The sequence below is a fragment of the Haliotis rubra genome, unplaced genomic scaffold (genome assembly GCF_003918875.1).
Source record: "Haliotis rubra isolate DU_JTF1 unplaced genomic scaffold, ASM391887v1 Scf118, whole genome shotgun sequence".
Classification (NCBI taxonomy): domain Eukaryota; kingdom Metazoa; phylum Mollusca; class Gastropoda; order Lepetellida; family Haliotidae; genus Haliotis; species Haliotis rubra.
In genome coordinates, this window is record NW_025765092.1 from 1,822,151 (window position 1) to 1,829,971 (window position 7,821).

Here is a 7,821-nt window from a genome sequence, read left to right on the forward strand (position 1 = left end):
TATCATGCATTTATAGCTAGTTTTAGTCACGATATGGCTGAAATACTGGCGCTGTGACTATAAACGTAAACTCACTCACTCATTGATGTGTGAGAAGTATGACCTTCTTCGTAAGAGGTCACCCCTTTTGTCACAAATCCCTCTGGAGGGTTTTGGGTTATTTGGAATCTTTAGGCAAAGATCTGTATATGAAGCACGGGATGCGGCCTCACTGGTAAACACTATAAAAACTTTTGTCTACCATGCATCGATTGAGCGATGCTATTAGTTTTTTTGTTTCATCACTACATGAGAAATTGTATGGTGTACATGGTGTACTTTGTCAACCACAGTGTAGTGATGGTTTTTATAGGTAATAATGGACTTCCATTATGAATACAAGTATACGCCGACGGTCTATATTCTTGCTGAACAAACACTTACACACAAACCTCTTTGCATCCAACGCGTCCATCAATACCAACCTCAATATCAAGCTGCGTCCTTGCAAAAATATGTTGTTTTTCTTGCTTAAGTTTTTGAAATAATTTGTAATGAACAGATTGTCACGAAATTCATGTCAAAGGAACTCAGCACTGCCCCGCTGAAGAGTAGGCTGCGAAGAGGAACGTGTCTTTTTTTAAATCGGTCTTTAGAGTATGTGATCTAAATGAAAAGAATATAGCTCCCTACTTTTTAAAGTTAATTTGAATAGTTTTTCTTCAAACTCAGATGTCAAAATTAGCCAGATAAACAAACAGCTGGTGAAACTGCATTCCTGTACTCATGACAATATGCTGTAAGATCCAGCCTCTCAGCAACATACTGTGTTCGTGACAGCTTTCATCATCTGTATGGCCGCCTGGGTGCAAGTGCGTTCATGACTACGATGATCTAATTTTACACTTTTCCGCAAGTATATCATTTGAAGTTGTGTTAACTGATTTTTTAAATAACGTAAATGAATGATGTAATAAAGCACAGTAAACATAACCTTAAATAGTTTTCACACAGACCCCATGTGTTTACAGGTACTCGTTTAACCATATCTTTGATCAAGACACAAAATACTTATCCCATGTTGAACATCAAAAGCCTCGTCAGGAATATGACGTGATAACTATTAAATTAACTAATCATTTCTGCCTAAAAAAAGAGATGTACGGAAGTAATCAACACTGATAATTTCTGTAGCAGATCTTTTTTACATAACCAGGAGGTAACAAAACGACACAAATGATAGCACGATTTGCAATTTTAATCTTTAATAAGTAAGTTTCCTTTCGAAATCATAATTAGCCGATAACCAACATACGCGATCAAGCAATTATGTTATCATGTCGGTCTTCTTGCATCTGAAAGAGGTACAGTCACTGCTTCCAAACCTTCACCTTGCTTCATCTCAAGGTCACTATTAATGCTGGATTTCTCGACTTGTTTGAGGCTATACTACCTATGACGTTTTCCTTTTAACTGTTGTCTTTCAGGGGCGTAGCTACCATTATGAAAAAGCCCGGCCTTACACATGATTGTTGCTAAAAAGGTTGGGCAAGCCCTCAATACTATCTAAAGGTAAAGCTTTCCAACCTATCGGGCTTACACGAAAGGAATTGGATTGCTACGCGTCTTTTAAGTTCTTTTGATAAGAACACGGTACGATAAAACGTAATGATCTTATTCCAACCACCCAATTTTACAGTATCCTCTTTCTACAGGTAAAAGTGGTATAAGGCTGATTTAAAAGTCTTTCGGTCATATTACCGTGTTAGTCTAATAGGGGACCAAAACCAAAAGAGACACAGAGCGATGGCATTTAACACTTTGGTTAAACCCACGAATACGTATCGATGCTGATAAAATAGTAATAAGAATAATAGTGAGTGAGTTTAGTTTTACGCCACACTCAGCAATATTCCAGCTATATGACGGCCTGTGAAGATCCGGGTTAGAATTGATCCTCAACAACCCATGCTTGTCGTAAGAGGCGACTAACGGGATCAGGTGGTCAGGCTCACTGACTTGGTTGACACATGTCATTGCATCCCAATTGCGTAGATCGATGCTTCTGCTGTTGATCACTGGATTGTCTGGTCCAGACTCGATTATTTACAGACCGCCGCTGGAACATTGCTGAGTGCGGCGTTAAATAACACACCATCCCACCAACAAGGTGATAGGGAAATATATCCCAGTAACAAAACGGGAAAAATAGTCCCTCTCTATGCACTGCCGGATTTTACGTCGGTGAGACTCGATGGTAGGATGCATTTCTGTAAACTGAATCAGGATGTATGAAAAATCAATTTTGCCCGCACCTTCCTACCGATGTGCTGACGTCCTGATTTTAAAGTAGTTTTCTGCCATAAAACGCCTCTTATCCATATTGCGAATAATGTTTTCAAATATTTTGATAGTGATTCGTAAACACATGTTCATGACGGAATTCCCCAATCGATTATGCTTTTAGCTGAGATTTCTTGTGAATATGGAAACTCAAGTTCTATATGCGGATTCGGACGTGAACTCCGAGACACCGCGTTAAAGGCGTTTATATCCATTATTTCGTCATTCCCAGACCAATGTGATGCAATGTCAGTGTTCCTCCATAAAAGGAGTGGGTGGGTGAATATTGTTTTATGCCACCGCTAGCACCATTCTAGTTATATCCCATGTAGAGATTCTGAGCCCTCCTGGATGTTTCATGGTTATATATAGAGATGGTCGGGATTACATTTTGTATTTATGCATATGAGACGTCAGCATTTCGAATTTCCCTTTATCTTAGATGGTTGGTTGGTTGGTTGTTTAAAGCAGTATTCCAGCTATATGGTGACGGCCTGTAAATAATCGAGTTTGGACCAGACAATCCAGTGATCAACAACATGAGCATCGATCTACGCCATTGGGATACGATGACATGTGTCAGCCAAGTCAGCGAGCCTGACCATCCGATCCTGTTAGTCGCCTCTTACGACAAGCATAGGTTGCCGAAGATCCATTCTAACCCGGATCTTTACGGATTTATCTTAGATGTCTTCAGGCCTATGATGCATGCCAGCGTACCCTTACGGTGTGGGGCGATCGATCTTCATATTACAATAAACTAGCATGTATTAGACATTATTAACAGGCCGTTGTGAGCTATTGCAGACCACGGCGATAGGCAACAAACAGAATACCAAACAAACAAACAGATAAACCTACAAAAGGTGCATGCTCTACTGAACGATCATTTTCAAATCAAAGTATACAAGTTTTTATTAAGACGAAGTGTAAAACCGAGAAATTTATCCCCTAACCATATAGACTCTTCTTTAAATGTATAGTACTTGAGTTTGCTAACAAACCAAGTCGATCTGGAAAATGAAAATCAGGCTCGTTAGGGCTTCCAACCAAACCCCCTAACCTGCATAATTAAACCATATGCAAAATAAAATGAAAGTTTAGTGCAGAAAGGAGATTTCGGTGACAAAAAAGCATCGACGTGCTGGCAATCCCTGGAAAGCATAATGCGAAATGAAGGTCAATGCTGCGATGAAGGTCTAGGAAACCGGCCTAGATGCAGGGATTGATCACTGAGAGTTGGTTTCAGTCTTCAACAAAGCACCATTCACTCACGCAAATATCACTAAATCCCCATGGACCCCTCTTCAGTAACTGCCTCCAGACCGAGTGACCCCTATTAGGTGACTCGGTACAGATATCAATTGGCAGACCAAGGCTACTGGTCTCGCTCAGTCACGTATGTAAGACGAGATCTTGTACCCACCTCTCCCACATTGTAATAAAAACAATGAGCCGTCGGGCCCCCAAGTGTGATCACAGGGGAGAGGTAATCTCAGATCGGCCCTTCCCAAGATTTGCGTATAACACGTATTTCAAGAGCGTTTAAGCATTCTTTTTGTTCGGTTGCTTGTTGTGAGATAGAATCGTCTGAATGGCAAATGTTAACGCTACCATTATCATAACAGAAGTTGGCTAAGCAACATTAGTACAGCATAAAGACGTTTCTCTGATGAAATGTGTGATTCATTATGACACGAAGTTTTATTACATAGGTTGAAAACAAGTGGCAGCTCAAGAAGACTCTGATAAAAAATGATATAAAGTTATTGCGTGCGTTCTTTTATGCTGTAAGTTACTATCATTTTCCCCCTGTGACTCCACCGTGATGAAAAGTGATAGAGATTGTATCTGGACAAGCAAAGATGTCTGATATGGTGGTCTTTTTCTTGTATACGTTTTGTGAGAAACGTCTGATTGAATACTTAATAGAATAACATGATGGTGATAAATGATTTGATAACAAAATTAATGAAAAAAAGGAGATTTCTTTCATGTATTTGCGTACATGTGCACTAACCTAACAGTGCGTTTCGGTTGAATTGAAGAACATATCATGGTTCCTCAGTCCACTATCGATAACTGAAATGAATTAAGGACTTTGATATCATTTCCCCAATTATGCCTAATATTAGACTAACATCTAGTCTCTGAAATGAACATATGTTAACCGAAAAAACAGTCCTAAATATATTCGTAAATTTTGATAAAAAAAGATCCTGGGGACTTTCTTCATTTTCAGTTTGCTTTAGATGCTAGACTTGCATGGGCTTTATTTGGGTATATTTGTTTCAAGGACTGTATAGCAGACTAGCTTAGTATATAAAATATTTTGGAATATACATGTGTCATACATGTCACGGAGTGCATGTTCAGTATAAAAATAAAGTATGATTGTATTCTGTGTAATAAAACATATTTGTTTGTCTATTGTGTATTGTGGGATAAAATGAAGCATGAATAATATTCTATGGTTCATAATGAATCCTTAGTGTCGTCTTTAAGATATGAGATAGATCTGAGTGGTGTCTATAATGATATATAATAAGTCATGCTTGTCGAAGCTTAGAAATGACGCAGAAGGAATATTTCTTTCTTGAGATAAAAGCTAAAGCCGTTAAAATGACGAGCGATCGACCCAAGACATTATTGTAATCAATGTGCTATATGAAAACTGTCACACGCGCAATAGGGCCAAAGAAAAACAAATTCAGTTTTTTTTCGTCAGAAAGCACACAAACCACAATGTCGTGAGGCGAATGGTGCAATGCTGGGTTGCTAATGGTTACCTTCAGAAATCAGATGAGCTAAATATATAGGTGAGAAGGTGTTCAAAAGCCATGGTTTCGTGATACATAACGCTAACAGTTCCAATAACACCTTTTGACGTGACGTCTTCACACATGGCGATATAACGTTAACGTCGCTATCTTGAGAAACCTATTCCGATCAACTAACGTAACATTTTGTAACTCATTGTTAAACATTTACACTCAAGGCGTTCATGATCCCAACAAATCCCCTGAGGATCCCTGAATGGTATTTGATATCGCGTCGCTTAACTAAATTACTGTGTTGAATTAGTGGGAACATATGCACCTGTCTATGTGTGAACGTGCACGTGTGTGAAATGGTGCATATTATGAAATTCGACGTTAACGCGTATTTCCACATGTCCACGTGAGTTGCTGTGCGCGGTGCCATGATCAATACCAATGCCCTCACAGTCGTGATTATTACATTCTGTCACGCGGATTTACAGAACAGTACGTGATCATTTTAACCAAAAATGACGAAATCCCAAAATATTCAATAATTTTGTTTCGAAAATAGGAAGAAATTGAAAAAATGTTGTATTTGAATTTCGTAATTTTTATAAAGCAGTGACAATGTTCATATGGAGTACTAGTATACCAACAAATGAACTCTGACGATTCCAAAGTAGTCAGATCTTACTTGTCATTGATTCTCATGGTATCTATAGATACACTTAGCACAATGTACGCTTAATGTACAAGGCCAAATTATAGAATTCATATATTTTAGGACTTTCCGATTACATTAAAGTTCAACATCATTTTGGAAAACATATTCTACAGGGAGCAGAGTGGTCAAGTCGTCTGTGATGCAACAATTCGACGTGCACTGTTTCATTCATCAGTCATAAGAAACATGCATGTTTGTGGGTTTGAAACTCAGAGTCCAATTCCATGATATTGCTTGAATATTGTTACAAGCGTCGTCCTAAAACAAAACCCACTCATAAATAATGAGAAACGAAAGTGATGCAGGTCTAAAACGTTTCCAACTGTGTCGGAATGCAAGCCAATGAGACGCTGAAAAGATTATAAAATAGTGCGAATATTGGATAGGAGGTTGCGATCATCGGAACCTTGCGCACCAAGGGACGAAACTCTAAACAGAGACTAAGATGCACCCCTCCAATATCATCAACACTCCATCATGACAAGGAATGTGATATGATGTCTAACTTACTAATGAAGATAGAGATCGATGCTTCTGGACAAAAGGGTTATGATTTTTCAAACGTTTAATGTGTCATCATCTTGATGATCTGCTAACACAATTTGTGTATGTCTTTCTGACGCTGGTGACACAGGAGTGTATGTTGCGATTCACCCATTTACATTAAAGTGGTAGATCAACTTCCAGTCGTCGAAATCGCAGGGTAACATATTGTAAACCGACCACTGAATCAGATACTAGATCACATCGTCAGCAAACATTAAGATCTTCAAAATATATATTCTTGGAAACGAATACGCGAACGCATGAAAGTACAAGTGTCCTTTATTCTTTTCCAGGTTACTTCACAAGGTATGTTTTGCACAGTTTGTGAAATGCTGGAAATAACTAAAGGAACATGACTACTTTCATGTGTTCCCTTTTTTGTTTCCATGAGTATATCAGGGTATGGTTGTACACCTTGTTTGCCTTATTTCAGTTTCTTATTGATTGATAAAGAAGGAAAAAAGAATAGGACTTAACAAACATCCTTGTTTAACACCTAATATTTCTGGAAAGGAATGTGTTATGTACGTCGTGTACTTGTAGATGTTGGATGTAATGACTATCATGATAGCGCTATTGTAGAACTGTTCAGATTTTACCGTGTTCAAGTACATTCATCTGAGTTACTTTCTCCTGCAATTTCTCGATAATACAAACAAGATATAACCACATACAAAGTTGGAACAAAGTGACAACATACACCAATGAAACAGTGCACAGCGAGTTATTGTCGATTTGGCATCAGTGCATGATTTTGTTGTTTGTTAGATACTCAACACACAGGCTATATTATTATAGGATATTTATAAAGCGCACATATCCACGCAACTAGTACATTCTCAAGGCGCTTGTATTTTTACCTCGATCATTGGATGTCAATCTTAACGGCACATCGTATTATCAATCTCAACTCCCTGGGGAGTATACAACTAAGCGCACCTTGTGATTGTGGCTTTCCCATCGTTAACAAGGTACCCATTCACAGCTGGGTGGACTGGGACACAAAGTCACAGTATTTTGTCCAAGTTTACTACACATTGCTGTACCCGCAACTAGGTGTTTGCACGTATTCACGTGGCCACCATGTGGTCATATACCAACGGATTCGTGGGTTCTTTTAAGTGCACAGGTTTTTGTACTGTACACTAGGGGTTGTGATAACACTGAAATAGTTTGCACACAAAGTTGACTCCAAGGTTTTTACACCCGGTCTCAGGTGGGCTCGATCCCGACACCTCAAGCTCGCTGAATCACCAGCTTGGCGCCTTAGACAGCTCGCCCACTACGCCCACCATGCCCCCATATATGACGAAGATCTGTAAATAATCAAACCTGGATCAGACAATCCAGGGACTGACATTGCGAGCATCTATATACACAATTCGCATACGACACACATCAATAAAGTCAGCACGCCTGACCACATGATCCCATAGTCGCCTCTCACCACAAGCATGGGTAGATGAA